The sequence below is a fragment of the Chiloscyllium plagiosum genome, unplaced genomic scaffold (genome assembly GCF_037043375.1).
Source record: "Chiloscyllium plagiosum isolate Xiang-an unplaced genomic scaffold, Cpla_swu_hap1 HiC_scaffold_2, whole genome shotgun sequence".
NCBI lineage: Eukaryota > Metazoa > Chordata > Chondrichthyes > Orectolobiformes > Hemiscylliidae > Chiloscyllium > Chiloscyllium plagiosum.
The window spans coordinates 43,109,293-43,133,512 of NW_028270140.1; positions in this window are offsets into that span (position 1 = coordinate 43,109,293).

Consider the following 24,220-nt stretch of genomic DNA (forward strand, 5'->3'; position numbering starts at 1 on the left):
TCCTGGAATATTCACCTTAAAGCTGCTTAAAACAACTGGAAAAGCTAGGTTCTGGACTACCTTCTTAAAATGTTTTGAGGACGTCCGGCCTGGTCCATAACAGAAGGGATCTTTAGGGTTAAACAAAACTTGCTGTAACCAATTGAGTTGGGAGGTAGTTGAACAAAGATGGAGTTCCTTCTTCCTCAACTGGGAGTATAAAAATTTGGAGGTGTCCCTCCAGAATCATATGAATTAGCAGGGATCCTGAAACAGTCCTTTATTTTGAATGTATATTAAGGGCTTAGATTTAGGTCTAGAAAGCACAATTTCAAAAGTTGTAGATGGTAGAAAGCTTGTGAGTATTATAAACTGTGAGGAGGATATTGACAAAGGGACAAACTGTCTGGGGAAGTGGAAGGCAGTAACAGACAAAATTTAACCAAGTGTGAAGCAATACATTTTGGAAGATGAGCAAAGAGAAATAATAGCAACCAGAATTTTAAAGAAAGTGCCGAAACAGAGAGACCTTGAGTGTATCTGCACAAATCAATGAAGATTTGAGAAAGTGATTAATAAAACATATTGGGTCAAATAGAGATCTCAAATGTAAAAGCAAGAAGGTTATACTGAGCTTTTTTCAAACTCTGGTATGCCCCTCAGCTTGAAAATTGTGTCCAATTCTTGGAAGCTCACTTGAGGAAAGACATAAAGACTTCAAAGAGGATGAAGTAAATATTTCTGAGAATGGTTTAGGGAATGAGAGTGTTCATGTGGATAAATTAGAGAAACTGGAATTGATATCCTCAGCAGAGAAAAGGTTGAGAGGAGATTGGATAGAAGTGTGCAGATGCTTGAGGGGTCCAAACAGAGTAGATAGTATCTATTCCATTGTGGAAGGTTCATGAACCAGAAGACAAAGATTAAGAAGTGAAAACAAATGAATCAATAACTTGTTTACACCCCGCATTGTTAGGATGGGGATGTGTTGCCTGAATGTGCTAGAGGTGAATTCAAAAAGGAACTGTATAAGCCACCTGAAGGGAGAACATTTGGAGGGTAATGCAGAAAAGGGCCGGGAGTGGGTGTAACTGATTCCTGTTTGCAGTGAGCTGGTATGTGCTTGATGAGCTGAGGGAGCTTGACCTGAAGTAACCATTCTACAATTTTATAATTCCATATGTGGATATTTTATTTGGAATTATTCAAACAGAGCATACATATCACTAAGTTTTGTTTTTTACATTTTGCTCCAAGCCTGACAACACCATAGATGAATATGTGATAAAATCTCACAGGCCACATAGAAACTTTAACTAATACTTCAAAGAAATCATATCTACAAAATGAATGGGGAAGCAGATTTGAAGGGCAGAATAGCCTACTTCTGCTCTTAATTTGTAACTTTGCAAGTTGGTGGTTAGTATTGTAAATGTCCAAAGGTGCTTCACAGAACCACAAGGCTTACAAGGCTTTTTAAAAGCCTTTTCTAACAGTCTGAGTTCACTCTAAGGAAATTGGGCTTCCTAATATAACAGCCATGACAGCTGTCAACATGACCCCCTTCAATGAATATCCAACAACAAGCTACCTGAACTCTTTTGGAATTCAAGTCAACAGTGGGAAAAGCTGACTCTTTCATTGGACACTCAAACATAAATGAAATCACTTAATTTGAACTGGCAACATTTCTTTCCACCAGCACGCTACATCCACTGCACCATACCACCCCCTCCAAACTATAGCATAAATGTCGTGTCTTCCTCACTTCACTTCAGCTCTGATGAACAGTCATCTAGACTCGAAACGTTAGCTAGCTGTCTTTCCATGGTTGCTATCTGACCAGCTGTAATCTCCAGCATTTGTTGTTTTCCAGCATTGGCAGTAATATTTTCTTATATACTGCATCTTACTTAGTTATTCCATGATGGCCAATTCAACCCACTGTTACCTGCCTTCCATCTCGGTGCTTCGTATGGAGCAACCTTCCTGAGCAACACCTGCCAGCAGACATCTTTGGATCAAGCAGTGAGAAACAGGGAAAGCCATGAGCAAATTAATCGGGATAAGTGCTATCTGTCAAATAGGAGGTTTTGAATTCCCATGGCAAGAGAGTGATCCTTGTTGAACGGATTCAGGATATATCAAGGTCCCTGCAAGAAATCTCTATCCTTGTGGCCTCAGTGCAAAGCCTTTATGCACAAGCAATATGCACATTACTGAGGAGTGTCCCCTGTATAGACCGAACAGTGCAGTCATTTCCTTAAATTCAGTAAATTAGGTAATCATTTGGCTTTGCGAAACAAACCAAATAAATAAGTTCATGATCTTCAATGAACCATTTAACTACCTGTTAAACTACCACAGGAATGAAAACTGTTTCACATGAATGAATATTCTGTCAACAGCAAGAAACCCAATTGCCAATTTTCTGCAATTACAGAGTATCTTAAGAACAAATTAATCAAGTCTACATCTGATTTTATGAGAATAAACAATGAATTAACTTTCAAAATTAATTAGGTGAAGGCCATAAAAACGTTCATAAGCAAGTTGAATGATGACACATTTATAGAGGTATAGGAAATGTACAGTAAGATAAGTGTCCATTGTGGCTAGTGTGCTGTGTTGGTCAGAAATAAATTATCTACCAAATCTAAATTTTCCTGCTTTAATAGCAGAGTCAATGGTCTAGTGGCAAACTCAGCTAATGTTCTGGGACCCCGAGTTCAAATCCTATCATGACAGTTAGTGGAATTTAAATTCACTAAAAACAAAACTTGGAAATTAGAGTCTAATGATGACTACAAATCTATTGTTGATTGTCAGAAAAACCCATCTGGTTCACGAATTCCCTTTAGATAAGGAAACTGCCATCCTTACCTGGTCTGGCCCAAATGTACCTTCAGACCTATAGCAAGATGGTTGACTCTTAAACCCCTTCTGGGCAATAAATGCTGGCTAAGCCAGAGATGCCTACAACCTGTGGGTGAATAAAAGAAAACACAGTCCTGGGGATTATTGTACTGCAAATGCCTGTTCACCTTTTCTTTAAGTGTATTGAAATTTTCTGACTCTACCATCTACCCTGGCATTGAACACCTGACTACTACTACTTAGGGATCTACTGATAGCACACACAGTCATAGTATGTACCTTCAAAATGTGTTTCAAAGTTATCTGAAACTATTTTACTAACAAGATTGGTAAAGTACCCATAGTCCCGGAGCACCATAGTGGTGGTCTCTCATTAGAGAGAGAGAGACAACTGGTGGTGAGCTTAACCTGAGAGTCACCACACCTCAAGTGAAGGGTAAGATCAAGAAGGTGGGACTTTGATGGACACTTCAGCCAGTAAGGGAATTGAACCTGCACTAGTGGAGGAAATTTCGATTGCACGCTAGCCATCTAGCCAACTAAGCTTTCATTTAAGCTTCCCTTCAGGAGCTTCTTTACTGGATCAGCAACTCAAGATCCGGTGCAAGTCAGTGGAACATGTGCCAATTAATATATTTGCATTTGATAATGCCTACACCTTATCGTCTGCTTTTAAGCAACCGAACACTTGTTGGGTGGGTATCTTGCTTATCATACAAGTGAATATTTTTCCTTTTGCTGCCAAAATTGGAAGCTAAAAATAATAATGTGAATTTGTTCTTGGCCACTCTATAGGATAAAATGGGAGGCAAAAGGTTAAATTCCTCTTCCCATGTGTAGCCATTATTATAGGGCACTTGCAATGGATCTGACTAGAGCTTCCCCAAAGCAGCTATTCTGCCCCTGCAGCAGGCTTTGTTCTTGATGGGAGACAGAGACAGAAAGAAACCATCAAGAGAGATGGGACCAGCTGGAATGACAAGCCAAAACTCCATTGGATAACTCAGAACCAGACCCATCAGTTGATGTCTGGTTTCGGAGGTGCGAGACCCGCGCAGCATGACCATCTCCAGTTTGGAAGCAGCGGATGTGGAAGTGACAGTGCTGATGGTGGCAGAAAAGGGGCACATTGCCAGGACCCAGGGGATGATACTGGACAACAGCAACTGGAGGAAAAGTGATGGTGAAGTCTACAGAGAGGGAAAGATGAACTCTTGAAGTTTATTCAGTTGAAATAATACCAATTTAATATTAATTTATCCAGTATTTTACCATTTATATAATTTATTCTGTAATTTGTTTTGTAATCCATGATGGTGCTGGAACACGGCACTATTATTCACTTTTCACTATTCAGGTACAAGTGACAGTAGTAAATAAACTTATATCTATATAGGTCTGCAATAAAAAATGATACTTATGATCTTGTAGCACTCAGTGCACACATAGAAACATCAAAAATAGGGGCAGATTTAGACTATTCGATGCTTCAAGATTGTTCCACCTTCCAATACAACTTCAGCTGATCATCCAACTCAGTAACCTGTTCCCACTTTCTCACCATTCCCTTTGGTCTCTCAAGCCCCAAGATCTACATCTAACTATATGAAGAATGATATTCCCTAACCCACAGTTCTACAACATTGTTTTATTTGTCTTCCATGTGATCAGCATTCAACGAGCTGGGATTGGCAATGTGCTTTTCAAAAACAAGAATTCAAGAATCAATGTCAGGCCAAGACCTGTATTCTGATTGCGGCCTTGTCTTGGACCCTTCTAATCCTGTTTACTTCTGTTATTAATTGTATCATTTCCTAATGATCAGGCAGAATGACTTATAACTTGAAAATAAGAAAATAGTTTCTGACATACTGTTACAACAGCCTGACATTAAATCAAATTCAGCATCTTTGAACATAAACAAAGACACAAAGTGATTTCAGCTCCTATTTGATATGTCTGGGTATAATCATGAAGGGCCACAAGGTAGGGCTATTGAAATTTGAAGCAGGAGCAGTTTATTTGACATCTTTACAGCTACACAATAGGTCATAGACTCCTGCCCAATCTTCATTGCTCTCTCCCCTCCCCAACCACCCCCCCCAAGGCATCTGACCAGCTCTCTGAAAGGGGCAACAAGCATTCCCAACTACATGCATAACACTCCTTCCCATTTATTGCAAAAACTCCCATTAATGAACATATATACAACAATGATAAATATTATATAGGCATTATAACCAACAAATGTATGTAATCAGGAATATTTACAAAAGCATGGAAAACATGGAAGAACAACCACATTCCTTCCCTCCCTGCCACTCCTTCTGTAGTCTGCATCAACACGAATAGTCTGTCAGAGGGATGGGAGTTTCTGGAAGGCTGTCCCTTAGTCCCAGCTTTTCCTGGTGTAGTCTCCCAGATGAAACAATGCTGTTTCCTTAACAAGGTTATGTTTTTTTTTGCAGAGTCATAGAGTCATACCGCATGGAAACAGACCCTTCGTTCCAACCAGTCCATGCTGAACATAACCCCGAACTAAACTAGTCCTCAAACCTTTCCTATTCCTGTATCTATCCAAATGTCTTTTAAGTGTTGAGACAGAGGTCCCAATATGTCTGTGTTTATTTACTTAAAGTAGCTTTTAAGTTTTAAAGTGAACACTTGTACAATGGAAGGAGAGTGGCCAGTTCTCCCAGGTCAGCCTTTTTCTAGTTTGCTTTGGTTTTAGCAGTCTCCCTGTTTTTCAGCTGCTGGTCAGTTTTTGCTTGTCAAAGAAACAGCTCCATGCTGATCCTCACTCTCTCTGACATCTCTCCTGTAGAAACCTGTATTTGATTTTTACAATTTTTTTGCTAAGTTGTTGTTTATGGGGATGTTGCAAATATTTCAAACTGCATCATTAAGCTGCATTTTCATGTCGATTGGGTTTTCAGATAATTAATGTTATTCTATATTCAATTCTCTTTTGTTCATGGATAAATTAATTCTATTTTGTTTAAAGCCAAGTGGTTGGGCCAACTGTATCACTCTTGGAATATCCATTTTGAACATGCTTAAAACAACTGGCAAAGTTATGATGTGGGCTACCTTCTTGAAATGTTTTGAGGGGGTCTAGCCTGGTCCATGACACAGACTCCAGGAAACTCCTGCCATTCAGCAGATGCGTCTATCTCTGATTGGCTGTCATTAGCCAGTGATGTTGCTGCTGTCTCACCCCGGGTATGACCAGCCCTGGCTCACGGACACATGACTCGGTTGACACACTTGATTCCTTCCTTCCCAGCTTTGAATGTTGAGGGACCTCCATCCCCTTCCCCCATTGGTGAGGTGCAGCGACCAGCTGGTCTCCGTGTCTCCTCCAGACCAGTTCACCCCTAGTCTACACCATATATGACAACATTTCTGTTTGACCTTCCATTATCGCTGCAATCCATTTTTCACAGCATGTATGATTCTGAACCAACACAGTCTCTCTTCTTTGGAACACCCTTAACCGTAAGGTTCCCATCCTACTGACCACCTCTCCTTCTTGATTTCTCTCTACCACCTCTCTGATCTCTTCCAGCCTCACTAAGTCAAACATGGTTCTCAGATAATGTTTGAACATTAAGGACGCTGGTGCTACAGTACATGCTGAGGAACTTGTTGATTCACCACGCTAGCAACCCTTCTCCTTGTGAGCTCTTTATGGCCTGCTTCAGGGTTTGTAACAACCTTTCTGCCTACTCATTCATTGCAGAGTGATATGGAGCTGATCACACATCCTCCTCAATCTCATTTGCCACAAACTGTGGACCATTGTCACTCACAACTTGTTCAAGGTTCCTGAATCTGGCAAATATTTCAACTAATCGGTTTGTCATTGCTTCTGATGAGACCAACTTCATAACTGCCACTTCGGGTCATTTAGTGTGGGCATCACCGACTACTACTGAGCATCTGTTCCTCTACTGGTCCTGCAAAATTGACATGAATTTGCTGCCACAGTGGTTGGGGTCTTTCCCATGGTTTAAAGGACAACAACAGTGACGCTTTCCTTACTAATGCACAGGGTTCACATGATTCCGCTTTCTCCTCAACCTGGCATTCCACATTTAGCCATCAAGAGTAGCTCCTGGCTCTCTCCTTCATCCATTCCCAGGTGTCCTTGGTGTACTTTCATTCCCCACATTAAACACCTGTCCGATACGGAAGCTTCACACATGCTGGACAGGTAAGAAAGTAATTCTAGCCACTTACTATGACTGGTTCTCCCTCTCAGAACTAAGTTCACCACTTGGCTAAAACTGGATCATTCTGGGCAGCGTTCCACACCAGACTCACTAAACTAGTACCTTGTCATCCTGGGAAAAGTACGTCATTTTCAAGTTCCAATCGGGAAACCATCTCCATTCCCCAGTAGTGACAGCCATGTCAGGGCATTGCCAAGCTTCTCAAATTTCTTGGTATCTGATTTCTCTGCATGCATGTTGATGCCATTCATGGTATTCCTGTATATGGGCTGAAAATGGAGGTTAGTGACCCATGGTCAGTCAACTCCACGAAGTGTCTGCCATAAGGAAATGGTAGAGGAATTATTTATAGTGAACACGATGCCCAATCCACCTTTTTGGGCATAATTCTCCTCACTAATGAGGAGTGACCACTAACGAGGTCACTCCTCATTAGTGACCTCAATACAAATGCAACTGGCCTTTCCTCTCCATTTGCTCGGGATATGTGACAGTACAGCACCAACCGCATTAGGCGTGGCATCACATGCCATCTGCAGTGGCAACTTCAGATCAAATTAAGTTAACACTTCCGACATTTTAAGGCCTCCGTAATCTCCCAGAAAAGCTCCTCACATTCTAGAGTCCATTTCCATAGCTACCTTTTCTGACGAACGATGTAGGAGTTTTACCATGGTTGCCAGATCTGATATTAACTTGCCATAATAATTGACAAGTTAATAAGAACAATTACAGTTGAGTCATTGCTCTGGTGTAGGGAGCCTTCACAATGGCTTACATCTACTTGGGTGGCATGTGTTATCCATTGCCATCAATTACATGACCAAGTACTCAATGGAGTCCCTAAAAAAATCACATTTCTCAGTTCTTACTTGTAGGCCACGCTCCTGCAACCTTTTTAGAGTTTGTTCTAGGTTTTTTAAATTATCCTCTTCAGAGGAGCTGGTGACCAAACTATTGTCCAGATAACACTGGACTCCTGGCAACCCATTTAAAATATGGTCCATGGCCCTCTATAACAGAGCTGGCACTGATTTTAAGTTGAAAGGCAGCTGCTTGTAACAGAACAGTCCCTGTGTGTCATTACTGTCAGTAGCGGCTGAGACTCCTTTGTAACTCCCATCTGCAAATAGGCCTGCAGATAGATCCATTTTAGAGAATTTCTTACCCCCTGCCAGTCCACTGAATAGGTCTTCTATAAATGGGTGTGAGTATTTGTCCACACCCAAAGTTGGGTTGATTGTGACCTTAAAGTCACCACAAATCTTCACCACACCTTCTTCTTTTAAGACTGGAATGATGGGGTGGTCTATTCATTACTGGTTATTTGTTGTAACACTCTCAGATTCATCAGCCATTTCAGTTTCATCTCCACTTCAAGGTGGAAGGCATATGGTACTGGACACACCTTCAGAATCCTTGGATGAGCATTCACCTTCAGATGTAGTTTAATTTCGACTCATTTCTTTTTCCTCAAGGTTGCCTTGAAGAAATGTTTATACTTGTCCAGGATCTCTTGCAAACTTATGCTGGAGTCTGCCAATCTAGCAACCACACTCCGATTTAACTTTAATTTTTGTAACCAGGGGCTTCCAAATAATGCAATGTATTCCCCTTTTACTATGTAAATTGCCAGTTCTGCACTCTGATCCCTTAACTGTACTTACACAAGTACATAGCCCTTCAGTGACACCACTTGTTCCATGTATGTTTCTGGTGTAATCTTAGCAGGCTTTAATGGTAGTGCCCTTAATATCCCCCTATTCAGGAATCAGAGACAATGCTATGTCGGTATCCACTTCCACCTTTACTGCCTTCACCTCTAATTTGGGAAGAACCCAGAAACAATCATCTTCAACCTGTACCAAATGAATGTTTAATCAAAACTCTGCTGACTCGCACCCTTTCTGCTTCTTCCACAGACCTAACTGATTCCATGTCTACTCCCTGGCTGGCAATATCTACTTTATGCTTGTCCTCAAAATTGGTTCTTGTCGACTCGCCTTCTCTTTTTTTGGGTTCAACAGCAATTTTGTGAAATGTGGTCTATTCACTTACATTTTCGGCATTGAGTTTTTAGACTCCAGCACATTGACTACTTGTAGCCAAACTTGCATCAATGGCATTTTGCTGAGCTTCTGCTACTTTATTCACTCGAGTACCAATACCCAACTGTGTTGCTTCACTGGCTGCCAAGTCCATGGAGGTAGTGATTTTGATAGTTGCCTGGAAATTCAGGTCACACTTTGTTAGAAGTTTTCATTCAATGGCTTCATGTCAGAGGCCACAAAACAATTAGTCCTGCAAGGCATCCTGGAGGATGCTTTGACTTTGCAATGATCTGCTAAGCTCTTTAAGGCAGCCATGAATTGGGAAATAGAGTCTCTTTTTCATGCCCTACCCATTTATAAAATGGGAACATTCACCGATCATCAGTGGCTTTGGTGCAAAATGACTTTGCAACACTTCACATAGCTCTTGTTAGGTCTTTTCCACAAGTTTATCTGGTTGCTCCACCTTCCTTAGAATCACAAAGGTCTTGCTCCCAATTATGTTCAAGAAAAAGCCTCTTCTGTTCGCCATCGAGTATGCATTAACACATCCAGTGTACAGCAGCCAACTTTCTGTCCCTTGGTTTAACAGTCTTGTCAATCCAAACTAGCTTACCACTTTGTTTTCCTGCCGCTCTAACCTAAGTACCTTAGCCGCTCACAGTCCAAGTCCCACAATGAATGCTCTCCGCAAAGATTTCATTCAGTTGCCAGGTGAGAACTCCCATTTTCAGTCATTGGTTGTGTGGCCAAGTCCCCCCCTTGTGATTGCTTCTCTCAACATTTTGTCTGTCTCTCCCAGGAAGTTTAACATACTACTTCCTCTATTCTCTGCCAATTTCAAAGTCCAGGTGACTTTGACCAAAAATGGTGGTGGGACAACGTTAGTGGGCGGTGACTCAGCCGGATCACCAGTTACTACGTTTGTGTCTAATTATAAGTAATAAAAAAGGCATCAAGATAGGCCTGTAGAAATTTGAACCAGGAGCAGTTTATTATAATCTTTACAGTGGCACAGTCAGACTTAGACTGTTGCCCAAGGTCCTGCTCTCTTAAACGGGAAGCAGGCATCCCCAGCTATTTACATAACACTGGTGACATAATTTGGTTGCCCTGGGATACTTAGAAAAGAACATGCAGCAGAAGATAAATTGCGATAGCTTCAGTATATTTGTATTACTCGTAAAGAGCTAGGAACTAATTGTTATCGGAATGTACATGGCAGCATATCACATTCACTCCTGCACAGCGTTCAGCTGCCGAGCATCTGTATCAGTATGATAGATGCATGGGGAGCTGCAAGTAACTTGCTCAATGAAAAGCCTGCATTTTCAGACTAGAAGCATAATTATTTTTAACTTCTGAGAAACAGAAGACTTGACATGGTGGCTGCATGTGCAAGTGAGTAAATATCCAAACAGTTTAAGAGATTTAATCCTGAATTATTTTGAAAACAAATCAGCGTGAATTGCTGCCAGAGAGAGGAAACAGAAATCCTTTGAAAATGAAGTGGCCAGAACTGAAGTTCCAGCTCATGTTGAGTTGGATGGCTGATGATGTTTCAGCACTTCAGGCATTTCAACATGAGCTCAGACTGACAATCATATCTTTCTGTGAAGGGGGCAGAGTCAACTCCATTTGTTATGGGACAGGAGAGGAAGAGTTAAATTTGTTTAATTGCTGGGAGCATGGCAAGATTTGACATTGAAAATACAGACAAAAACTTTTGACAATTTTAGCTCTCACTTCCAGCCAAAGCCCAATCATCCAATTCACTGAGATGAGATGCAAAGCCTGAGGCCAGGCGCAAGTGTACATGGGCGGCACGGTGGCACAGTGATTAGCACTGCTGCCTCACAGTGCTAGAGACCCAGGTTCAATTCCGGCCTCAGGTGACTGACTGTGTAGAGTTTGCACATTCTCCCCGTGTCTGCGAGGGTTTCCTCCAGGTGCTCCGGTTTCCTCCCAAGTCCAAAAATGTGCAGGTTAGGTGAATTGGCCATGCTAAATTGCCCGTAGTGTTAGGTGAAGGGGTATATGTAGGGGAATGGGTCTGGGTGGGTTGTGCTTCGGCGGGTCGGTGTGGACTTGTGAGGCTGAAGTGCCTGTTTCCACACTGTAAGTAATCTAATAAAAAAAAATGTAAATTCAAAGAAACAAGATGAAAGCTTATTTGAAGTTTTGCACACCCTGAAATGCACAGAGGTTGGATTAAGAAAAGACATGTTCACAATATTGCAGGCTGCCAAAGCTCATGAAGCAATGAGCAAACAGAGAAAGACACTGACTACTCAAGTGACCAGCTTTCAATTAAGTCAAGAAAAAGGCAGCAGAATTGATTCAATGAAACAGAGCTGAAAATGTGTTGCTGGAAAAGCGCAGCAGGTCAGGCAGCATCCAGGGAACAGGAGAATCGACGTTTCGGGCATAAGTCCTTCTTCAGGAATGAGGAAAGTTTGTCCAGCAGGCTAAGATAAAAGGTAGGGAGGAGGGACTTGGGGGAGGGGCATCGGAAATGTGATAGGTGTAAAGAGGTCAAGGTGAGGGTGATAGGTCAGACTGGGGTGGGGGCGGAGAGGTCAGGAAGAAGATTGCAGGTTAGGAAGGCAGTGCTGAATTCGATGGATTTGACTGAGACAAGGTGGGGGGAGGGGAAATGAGGAAACTGGTGAAATCCAAGTTCATCCCTTGTGGTTGGAGGGTTCCTAGGCGGAAGATGAGGCGCTCTTCCTCCAACCGTCGTGTTGTTGTGGTCTGGCGATGGAGGACTCCAAAGACCTGCATATCCTTGGTGGAGTGGGAGGGGGAGTTAAAGTGTTGAGCCACAGGGTGGTTGGGTTGGTTGGTCCGGGTGTCCCAGAGGTGTTCTCTGAAACGCTCCGCAAGTAGGCGGCGGCCTGTCTCCCCAATATAGAGGAGGCCACATCGGGTGCAGAAGATGCAATAGATGATGTGTGTGGAGGTGCAGGTGAATCTGTAGCGGATATGGAAGTTTCCTTTGGGGCCTTGGAGGGAGGTGAGGGGGGAGGTGTGGGCGCAAGTCTTGCACCTCCTGCGGTTGCAGGGGAAGGTGCCGGGAGTGGAGGTTGGGTTGGTGGGGGGTGTGGATCTGACGAGGGAGTCACGGAGGGAGTGGTCTTTATGGAATGCTGATAGGGGAGGGGAGGGAAATATATCCTTAGTGGTGGGGTCCGTTTGGAGGTGGCAGAAATGACGGCGGATGATGCGCTGTACATGGAGATTGGTGGGGTGGTAGGTGAGGACCAGTGGGGTTCTGTCCTGGTGGCGGTTGGAGGGGAGGGGTTCAAGGGCGGAGGAGCGGGAAGTGGAAGAGATGCGGTGGAGGGCATCGTCGACCACATTGGGGGGGAAATTGCGGTCCTTGAAGAAGGAGGCCATCTGGGTTGTACGTTTTTGGAACTGGTCCTCCTGGGAGCAGATGCGGCGGAGACGAAGGAATTGGGAGAATGGGATGGCGTTTTTACAGGGGGCAGGGTGGGAGGAGGTGTAGTCCAGATAGCTGTGGGAGTCGGTCGATTTGTAGTAGATGTCCGTGTTGACTCGGTCACCTGAGATAGAAATAGAAAGGTCGAGGAAGGGGAGGGAGGAATCTGAGACTGTCCAGGTGAATTTGAGGTTGGGGTGGAAGGTGTTGGTGAAGTGGATGAACTGTTCAACCTCCTCGTGGGAGCACGAGGCAGCGCCGATACAGTCATCGATGTAGCGGAGGAAAAGGTGGGGTGTGGGGCCAGTGTAGTTGCGGAAGATGGACTGTTCCACATATCCTATGAAGAGGCAGGCATAGCTGGGGCCCATGCGGGTGCCCATGGCTACTCCTTTGGTTTGGAGGAAGTGGGAGGATTGGAAAGAGAAGTTGTTCAGGCTGAGGACCAGTTCAGTCAGTTTCAAGGTGAGGACCAGTTCAGTCCTCCCACTTCCTCCAATCTCCATGTACAGCGCATCATCCGCCGTCATTTCTGCCACCTCCAAACGGACCCCACCACCAAGGATATATTTCCCTCCCCTCCCCTATCAGCATTCCGTAAAGACCACTCCCTCTGTGACTCCCTCGTCAGATCCACACCCCCCACCAACCCAACCTCCAATCCCGGCACCTTCCCCTGCAACCGCAGGAGGTGCAAGACTTGCGCCCACACCTCCCCCCTTGCCTCCTTCCAAGGCCCCAAAGGAAACTTCCATATCCGCCACAGATTCACCTGCACCTCCACACACATCATCTATTGCATCCTCTGCACCCGATGTGGCCTCCTCTATATTGGGGAGACAGGCCGCCTACTTGCGGAGCGTTTCAGACAACACCTCTGGGACACCCGGACCAACCAACCCAACCACCCTGTGGCTCAACACTTTAACTCCCCCTCCCACTCCACCAAGGATATGCAGGTCTTTGGACTCCTCCATTGCCAGACCACAACAACACGACGGTTGGAGGAAGAGCGCCTCATCTTCCGCCTAGGAACCCTCCAACCACAAGGGATGAACTTGGATTTCACCAATTTCCTCATTTCCCCTCCCCCCACCTTGTCTCAGTCAAATCCATCGAATTCAGCACTGCCTTCCTAACCTGCAATCTTCTTCCTGACCTCTCCGCCCCCACCCCAGTCTGACCTATCACCCTCACCTTGACCTCTTTACACCTATCACATTTCCGATGCCCCTCCCCCAAGTCCCTCTTCCCTACCTTTTATCTTAGCCTGCTGGACAAACTTTCCTCATTCCTGAAGAAGGACTTATGCCCGAAACGTCGATTCTCCTGTTCCCTGGATGCTGCCTGACCTGCTGCGCTTTTCCAGCAACACATTTTCAGCTCTGATCTCCAGCATCTGCAGACCTCACTTTCTCCTCAATGAAACAGAAACAAAGTAAGCTACACAAGATAGGGAAAGATGTGTAAGAGCGTTGGATGTCTGCATGAGTTCATGGACGGGAGAAATGTCAAATGTATGTATCATACTGCTGACAGTAAGAGAACTCCATAACTTTGCTCATTAATACTTGTTAGTAGATAATACACTGGTAATTGACAAAAGAGAGGAAATCAGAATAGTTTCTGCAGAACTCAATATTTGTGCCATGTGTAAACTGAACACTGATCAGTTGTGTTGATGGAAATCTTTCTTGATTGGAATGCTTTTCCCTGACATGCACCTTTTAAATTTATGTTTTGAGAGTGCGGTGCTGGAAAAGCACAGCAGGTCAGGCTGCATCTGAGGATCAGGAGAATCAAGGGCTTCTGGAGGGGTTATGCCTGAAACGTTGATTCTCCTGTTCCTCCTGACCTGCTGTGCTTTTCCAACACCACATTCTCAACTCTGAAATATCTGCAGTCCTCACTTTCACCTTCTGAATTTATGGTAGATATCCTCACCAATTGTTCTCTCTTTAATGGCCAAAGTGTGCAGAGATCCCCTTTAGTTATTATGCCCCTAACAACCATGTCAACAAAAAAAGTCAGTCATATTGATGGATTCATCAAACTGCATTGATAACCATTCATCGTCATGCACTTCCTGCTGTGGTTATAGAAAGACATTTTTGGAGAAATGTTCTACTCATCTTACTACGTCAGAAGCAACAAGTGACATGCTCCGGTTGGTGGACATTGTTTTCTCAAAGTCTTTGAATAAAGAGTCAGTGGTCACAGTTATTGCTTCATTAATTACTTCACCCATCTGTGATTTCTTTTCTTATGATTTGCCAGAAAATGGCAAATGTAAAATGATGCTTCAGTGCAGGTCGTACCTTTGACTTCTAAAATCAAAATACTGTGAATGCTGGAAGTATATCGGAGGGGAAGTAGGTCGTTCAGCTCATTGAGTCCGAAATATACACAGGAAGTGCTGGAAAAACTCAACAGCTCAGACAGCATCTGCAAAGCTAATATCATCTAAAGAAGAGTCATATTGGATTCAAAACGTTACTCTGTCCACAGATGCTGCCAGAGCGGTTGAGGTTCTTCTTACTGTTTGCACCAGGTTTAGACAGAAAATGATAATTGAGCTTTCAAAATGGTCTTCAGCTCATCAATGTTCTTTTTCTCTGCAAAGCATGCAATTCATGGGAAAACCAACCTTCAATTTACTGGGCATTGTTATGTGATGTTGTTCCCCATTCCCTTTTTTTATGTGATACATTTTGATAAATAATAAAGCTAATGCTATGCAAACCTTGTAAAGAGAATTTCTTTCTCCCAATCTAGGAGAATGTTGTACATTTCCAGTTCCGTTTTAGATTGTGCAGATTCATCACTCATCAATTTTTTTTTAGCTTGTAGTTCATGACGTCATTCTGCTGCAGGTCACACTGCAAGTTAATCTCAAGATCTGTGTCCCTGGAACATCCAGAATGTTGCTGGCTGCCTTCAAGTAAGGAGGCAGAGGAGGTCACTTCTGTGACCACAAGTTGTTTCTGTGGCTCCTGATCGAATTGCGTTGCTTGAATATTTTATGCAGGGGCACGGATTATGGACCGATTAGCTAAGCGACTGAAGTAAAAAAAAACTGCAGGTCTACAGAGGACGCGTTCTGGCTGCACTACTCTTTCAGAGAGTATATATGGACATTATGGGCTGCATGGCTTCCTATGTTTCTGGTACTATAATATACTGGCTTCAGTTCCTTGTATATATTTCTCACTTATTTGTTTGCATTAAGTCACCCTGTAATAGTAGTCCATTTGGACCAATCTGAAAGTTACAAGCTGTGAAAAGCAGTTAAGAGCATACACTTTCCTCTAGCAGCACATCATGCAGCTACGTGAAAAATGACGTGCAGGCCAGGAGGGAACACAGGCAAGTGTTGAGATTGATTTTCAGAGGCTGTGTAAGATATCACAGTTATTGATGTTGAACAGACTTTGAGGAGTCTAGAAGTGAGTTACTCACTGAAAAGTCCCCAGCCTCTGACCTGCTCACGTAGTCACAGCATTTATATGTCTGGTCACAAGATGTTAATGGTAGGCAATTCAGTGATGGTTATGTCAGTGAAAATGAAGGAGAGATAATTTGGCACTTTTTGTTATTGTAGATTGTCATTATCTGTCACGTGTGTGGTGCAAATGTTACATACCAGTTATCTCCCTAATACCAAATGTTGCTTGGATCTTACTGCATATAGTTGCATACAGAGTTCAGTAGCTGAGAAGTCAGTAAAGATACTGGACTCTGCACAATCATAAACAAATATTTTCACTTCTGACCTCCTAGTAATTGGAAGCTCTGTGAAAATGTAGCTGAAGATGATTGGGCTATGGTCAGTACCGAATGATGTCCTGGGACTGAGATGTTGACCTCCAACAAATAAAATTATCTTTGCAAGTTTTGAGAAGATTTGTAACTCAGGTTGAGGTTCTAGATGTAGATTTGCTCGCTGAGCTGCAAGGTTCATTTTCAGATGTTTCGCCACCATACTAGGTAAAATCTTCAGTGAGCTTCCAGACGAAGGCTGATGATTCCTGCTTTCTATCTATATGTTTGGGTTTCTTTGGATTGGTGATGTCCTTTCCTGTTCTTTTTCTCAGGGGGTGGTAAATGGGGTCCAAGTCAATGTGGTTGTTGATAGAGTTCCTGTTGGAATGCCAAGCTTCTAGGAATTCTCGTGTGTGTCTCTGTTTGGCTTGTCCCAGGATGGATGTGTTGGCCCAGTAAAAGTGGTGTCCTTCATTATCTGTATGTAAGGATACTAGTGAGAGAGGGTCATGTCCTTTCATGGCTAGTTGATGTTCATGTATCCTGGTGGCTAGTTTTCTGCCTGTTGTCCAATGTAGTGTTTGTTACAGTTCTTGCACGGTATTTTGTAAATGATATTAGTTTTGGTTGTTGTCTGTATGGGGTCTTTCAAGTTCATTAGCTGCTGTTTTAGTGTGTTGGTGGGTTTGTGGGTTACCATGTTGCCAAGAGGTCTGAGTAGTCTGGCAGTCATTTCCGAGATGTAGGAAATGACATCACCACAGGAAATGACATCACCAACCCAAAGAAACCTACATATATAAATAGAAAGCAGTGCTTCATCCAGAGGCTCACTGAAGATGTTACCTTGTATGCTGATGAAATGTCTGAAAATGAACCTTCCAGCTCAGCAAATAAACCTACATCTAAACTTAACTTCACTTGTGCCAACTGAAGAATTTTGCCCTGGAATCCCATACACTTCAACTTTACCAAGGCTCCCTGGTACCACCCATAGTCAAAAGCTGCATGATGCCATCAACATTAACAACCAAGTCAAGCTACATTTGTATAGTGCCTTTGAATAATTAAACCTCTCAAGCCACTTGATGTTGTTAGGTATCACAGTAAGCCATGTTGAATTATTTGTCTTATTGCTGGATATGGCCACAGACACAGAAGTAACCTCCTTTTGATACTTGCACCTTGTCCCCAGCTTACACTTTCATGTCACCTTTGACATTCACCTCTTAGTTTATATTGATACTGAGGTGTGATCTGATTATATGGTAGAACTCAAACTTTATTTAGGCGAGCAAGTTAGCGTTGACTAGATGACTCTTGATGATTGATGATTGATTATTCATTATAATTAGAATGACATTGCTTGTATTAAATTTAAATGCATGTCTAATGGAAAACTTGGAAATTATACTGGGCTATACTGAACACAAAGCTGAATATAATCATCTGAAATTATCTTCTTCATCATTTTAATCGCTTTTATTTTAAATAATTTGGATCCTCTGTTGAAGCATTGATGGACATGATGACAGATGAATCTATTTGGTCTGAAGAGTCACACCAGACTCGAAGTATTAACTCTCTCTCTCCATAGATACTGCCTGTTTTTCTCCAATGTTTTCTATTTTTGTTTGATAATGACATATGAATGTTTGTATCCCATGGCATAAATCTGGGACCAACCTTACTACTAATTGTTTCCATCAGCTAATACTGCATCAAAAGCTCTACACAAATTGGAAAATGAGCAGATAGCTACCAGACATACAGGAAACTGAGATTTCATTGTATGATGATTGCAGTTCTGATCCATTGCCATGTTTAAATCAGTCTCTGCATTGTGTCACATTTGAGTAGTGTCTATGGCAGTTCACAAATTCCAACGGTAGTTTGAAATAGACGTAAATTTTAATGGCAATAGGTTTTTTTAAGCAAAAGCAATTGAGGATTAGATCCAATTAACTTTAACTACACTGTCAATTCTAAATTGTTACATGACACACTCAACTGGAGTTACAAGTCACAGTTGTTGCTGCTCTTAATCTTTACTGCCAGAGTGAATTCAGAACAACAGATGTTTATTAAGAATGCATCTCTCAAAAGCAACTCAATATATGTGGAGAATTTCATCACAAAAGAACACAAACACCAACATAGTGAATTGAATTGAATTGAATTGAATTTGAATTGAATTTATTGTCACGTGTACTGAGGCACAGTGAAAAGCTTTGTCTTTCGAGTAATACAGGCAGATCACATAGTTAAATAATATAGATAAGTAAACAATAGGTAAACAGTGGCAAAAGCAAAAATACAGATACAAACGAATGTTAAGAGTTTGTGAGACGATTCAGTATTCGAATAACATGAGGGTAGAAACTGTTATGAAACCGGTTGGTGCATGTGTTTAGACTTCTCTACCTTCTCCCCGATAGTAGAGGTTGTAGAAAACCATTGCCAGACGGGATGGATCTTTGAGAATGCTGGCAGCCTTTCCTTGACAGCCGGCCTGGTAGATGGATTCTATAGATGGGAGGTTGGCCTTTGTGGTTGTCCGGGCCAGTTCACCACTCTCTGTAACCATCTCAGACCTTGAATGGTACAGTTGCCACACCAGGTAGTGATACATCCAGACAGAATGCTCTCAATTGCGCCCCTATAAACGTTGGCAAGGGTCTTTGTCATCATGCCAAATTTCCTCAGCTGCCTGAGGAAGAAGAGACGTTATTGGACCTTTGTAACCATTGCGTCCACATGAAGAGTCCAAGAAAGCATCTTGAGGATGACCACTCCCAGGAGCTTGACACACTCCACTCATTCCACCTCTGTGCTGTTAATGTGTAGGGGGGCATGAGTAACATCCCTTCAAAACTCAATAATGAGTTCCTTGGTTTTACCAGCATTGAGAGCTTGGTTGTTCTCAGTGCACCATTTTCCCAGGTCTTCCACCTCCCATCTGTAGTCTGTTTTGTCGCCATCTGAGATTGAACCGACTATGGTGGTGTCATCAGCAAACTTATAAATGGCATTAGTCTGGTATTTGGCGACGCAGTCAAGGGTATACAGTGAGTACAGAAGGGGGCTGAGTACACAGCCTTGGAGGGCTCCAGTGTTGAGTGTTAGTGAGGATGAAATATTGTCCCCAATCTTCACTGATTGTGGCCTATGGGTCAGGAAACTGAGGATCCAGTTGCAGAGAGTGGGGCTTAGTCCGAGATCACTAAGTTTCGAGGGGATAATAGTGTTGAAGGTTGAACTGTAGTCAATGAGTAGGAATCTTACGTAGCTGTTGTTGGTGTCAAGATTATCCAAGGAGGAGTGAAGGGCCAGTGATATGTCACCTGATGTGGATCTGTTGGTCCGATAGGCAAATTGGAGTGGGTTAAGAGTAGTGGGGAGTTTGGAGTGGATTAATGCCATGACTGGCCTTTCAAAGCACTTCATGAATACCAAAATTGGGGCCACTGGGCAGTAGTCATTGAGACATGCTGCATGAGCCTTATTAGGCACAGGGATTATGTTGGTCCTCTTGAAACAGGCAGGGACAGTGGCCTGCTGCAGGGAGAGGTTGAAGATGTCCGAGAAGACCTCTGCCAGTTGATCTGTGCATGCTCTGAGTGCACGGCCTGGTACTCCATCTGATCCCATCGCTTTCCTTGGATTCACATCACATTGATTCACATTGCATCATTGCCATTAGTATATATTACATCTGTGGTGAAAGGACTTCACTTGAAGCTGGTCAAACTCTGTTTTGTTGATTGCATAGTATTTGTCAGTAAAAGGATGCTGCAACCAATGCTCATTCCTTGACTGGGTCTCAGAACCTATTCAGTTTACAGTGGCAGAGGTACATACACTAGTGACTGTCGGGAAGAGACTCTTGACTTAAAAAGATGTCGTTTATTGTGGGACAGCAATTAGAAGCAAGTTTCATTAGCTAGTTAGACATTGTTGCCAAGTCAATGAGAAGACCTGTGGATAAAGGCCTTCACTCCGTGAGATACTATGCTGTTCTCCTGTTTTCCCACCAAAGCTAGAATTATGCCATCATATTGGGTTAAACTTAATGTAGTCTCCAACATCAGCCCTATTGGAACCATTGCTTTTTACAAGAGTCTAACCCTCACAAGGAACATTATCCATCTCCAGGCACCTTAGCTAGGAAAACATATCAAGGGTTTTGGAAGGGGATACATTTACCTAATGGTACCAAGAATTCACATTTCAAAACTAGAAGTGAAAAAGAAGTTTCTTTGTTTAAAACCCTACTACAATAAAAAAAATGTCTATTTCAAACTACTGTTGGAATTTATGAACTGCTATAAACACTACTCAAATGCAATGTAATGCAATGACTGATTTAATATGTGGCAATGGATCAGAATTACATTCATCACCCACTGAAAAGTTAGTCTCCTATATGTTGGCAGCTACCTGCTCATTTCCCAATTTACACATGGTTTCTTTGATGCACTTTTGTTGAAGAGATTAGGGAAAATGTGGGGGAGAACTTTGAGCCCTCAAAATGATGGGTTTGATTATGAAGGGCATTTGATCAGATAGAAGCATGGTGATTAGTGACCCTGCTACCCTTGTGCCTCATCCTCAATTAAATTAGTGTAGTAAGCCCTTTCATTGGCTTTCCTGTCCCACTGCCAATTAAAGCCCTGAAATGGCACTTTTGCTTGTGGGCTAGAAGTTGTTTCCAGTATGAGGCAGACCAATAAACAGATGGGTCAGAGTAGGAGGCTGAGGAGTGACATTATAGAGGTTTACAAAATTATAAGGGGCATGGATAGGATAAATAGACAAAGTCTTTTCCCTGGGGTCAGGGAGTCCAGAACTAGAGGGCATAGGTTTAGGGTGAGAGGGGAAAGATATAAAAGAGACCTAAGGGGCAACCTTTTCACACAGACAGTGGTATGTGTATGGAATGAGCTGCCAGAGGATGTGGAGTCTGGTACAATTGCAACATTTAAGAAGCATTTGGATGGGTATATGAATAGAAATGGTTTGCAGGGATATGGGCTGGGTGCTGGCTGGTGGGACTAAATTGGTTTGTGTTATCTGGTCAGCATGGACGGGTTGGACCAAAGGGTCTGTTTCCATGCTGTACATCTCTATGACTCTATGACTTATGACAAAGTAAAGATGGAAATAAAGAAATGTTTTCTTATGAATTGATTGTCACAATTTGAAATGTATTGCTTGGAAAGATGTTAGAAATAGTTTCAGTAGTAGCTTTCAAACGGATGTCACATTTTCAATCTAATTATAGATATTTGAGTAGTTTCAAACATAAAAGACAAATATAATACATTTTTAAACCTCTTCAATGAAAGAAACATCTACTCATTAAAGCATGTTCACTTGTGCCTTACTCACCTGCTCATGTTGTACTTACATTGCCCACAACATGGGAAGGATCAGATAGGAGTTGGGTAGCAGGGAGATTAAGTTCAAGGCTTTAATTTTTTTTTAGACAGCTGCGGGTTTGGCAGTTGACTTGACACAGTTCACCTGCTTCCTCAGGTGGAAAATTGGGCCGGGGTAACATGGCAGTCCTGTTAGAAATGGAGGCGGGTCTGTTGGGCATGGATGTCAAAGAGGCCTGAGAATCCATTGACAATTGGCTGGAGGACTTCTGTGAAATCTGCACGAGAATGACCTACATTTTTAAAATACGTGTTTTCATCACAGTTGCTGGCCATCTCTTATCGAATAACTGGCCGGCCCTGGAGAAATTGGGGTACATAAGAATCACTTTTGCTCCACAGATTTTCCTTTGAAAATTCTCAGTAGGGAGACTACAACACAATCCCATAATTTAGATAATCTACATAATTTAAAGAGGCAGTGATATGCTACAAAATTTAAAGAGGCAGTGGCATAGTGGTAGTGTCACTGGGCCAGTAATCCAGAAGGCCAGACTAATGGTTTTTGAGACATGGGTTTGAATCCTACCATGGCACATGGTGAAATTTGCATTCAGTAATTATCTAGAATGGCAACCACTTAACCATTGATAATGGTTGTGAAAACCATCTGGTTCCGTAATGTTCTTTAGGGGAAGAAATCAGCCATCCTTACCTGGTCTGGCCTACATGTGACTCCAGATCCACAGCAATGTGATTCACTCTTAACTGCTCTCTCAGCAATATTGTGGGTAATAAATGTTGGCTCAGAAAGTAATACCTAAGTCTCATGAACAAAGGGAAAAAAACAGACTTTGATTTGGTTTGCACATATCGGGTTGAGGCTGATCAGGATTCTTACAGACTGTCATGTTCATCCTTCAGGTAGTGAAACAGTCAGCAAGCAAGCGAAGGCCTCTCAAAAGGGTTTGCTTTCAGCAACCATTGTTAGCTCATGAAAAATGCCAGATAGCATTGGTATATTTGCATAATTCCAATTAGTTCCTGATTTGGTCCCTTAATTTCCCGTCAGCGGTAAATGAAACTGCTGTTTGAAGTGTTTCATTTGAACAGTAAATGATTCCATAACTGTCATACTGCCTGCAGAGTGGGATATCACCTTTTCCACCTCCTGTGAATCTCGAAATGGAAATGCATCAGGTCGAAAGTGTAAATCTTTAAACATATTTGTGTCAGTTATTTCAACACTGCCTGAGGGGGATCAACTTACATTAGACTTTATGCTCGGAAAGTGAGTGATAAAAGTTGTATAACATGAATAAAAATAAAAATGCTGAGGAAATCATCAGGGCAAGCAGCAACTGTGGGAAGAAACAGAGTTAGTGTTTATTATAACACAGGAAGGAAGAGCATTCATAGAATCATAGATGGAGTCATAAAGATGTATAGAATGAAAGGAGACCCTTCGGTCCAACTCATCCATGCCAATCAGACATCCTAAATTAATCTAGTCCCATTTGCCAGCATTTAGCCCATATCCATCTAAATCCTTCCTGTTCGTATATCTATCTGGATGCCTTCTAAATGTTGTAATTGTACCAGCTTCCACTACTTCCTCCAATAGCTCATTCCATACATGCTCACCATTCTCTGAATGAAAAAGTTACCCCTTAAGTCCCTTTTAAGACTTTCCGTTCTCACATTAAACCTATGCCATCTAGTTTTGTATTCACCTGCTAGGGAAGAAACCATGACTATTCACCTTATCCATGTCCCTCGTGATATTATAAACATCTATAATGTCGTCTTTCAGGCTCCGGCACTGAAACTGTTATTGCTTTTCTCTCCATTGACGCTGCCTAACCTGCTTAGATTTTCCAGCATGTTTTGTTCTTGTTTTACAATTGCAGCATCCTCATATATTTGCTTTAGTGATGTAGAAATTGTTTTGGGTGTAGGGATATTTCGCAGCTGTCTGCAGAAAATCCTATCATGGTTTAGTGCTACTTCAGCTTTCCAACCTTGCTTAACAGTGGGTTTTCGTGATAGTTCAGAAGTCCAATATTGATAAAGTTCTTGCACTAAAGTAGATAAAATGACTTCACCTAAGGTCAACCTCTGACTAAAATGTGACATGATCACATCCGATACCCTCAATAAAAACATTTCCTTTTATTGTAATCATTTCTTTTTGCAAGTGTTATGGGAATTTAAGGGCAGAGAGGATAGGCAGGGATGGGGCAGGGATAATAACATCTCAGTAGAAAGGTCAGGCCCAGAACAAGTCTGCTACAGAGAGCTACATCGGAAGATTGTGGGATTTCCGCCCTTCACTAGGAGGAAATCCAACCCTGCAGAATCACTGGCTAATCAGAGCACGAGACGTCTGTAGTTAGTGTTGACAGGCCTGCAGGCAGGTCAATGCAAGATGCTGCATTAATCATCCAGATTGAAGTACATCTGGATAGTTTGGGTAATAAATGCTTAGGA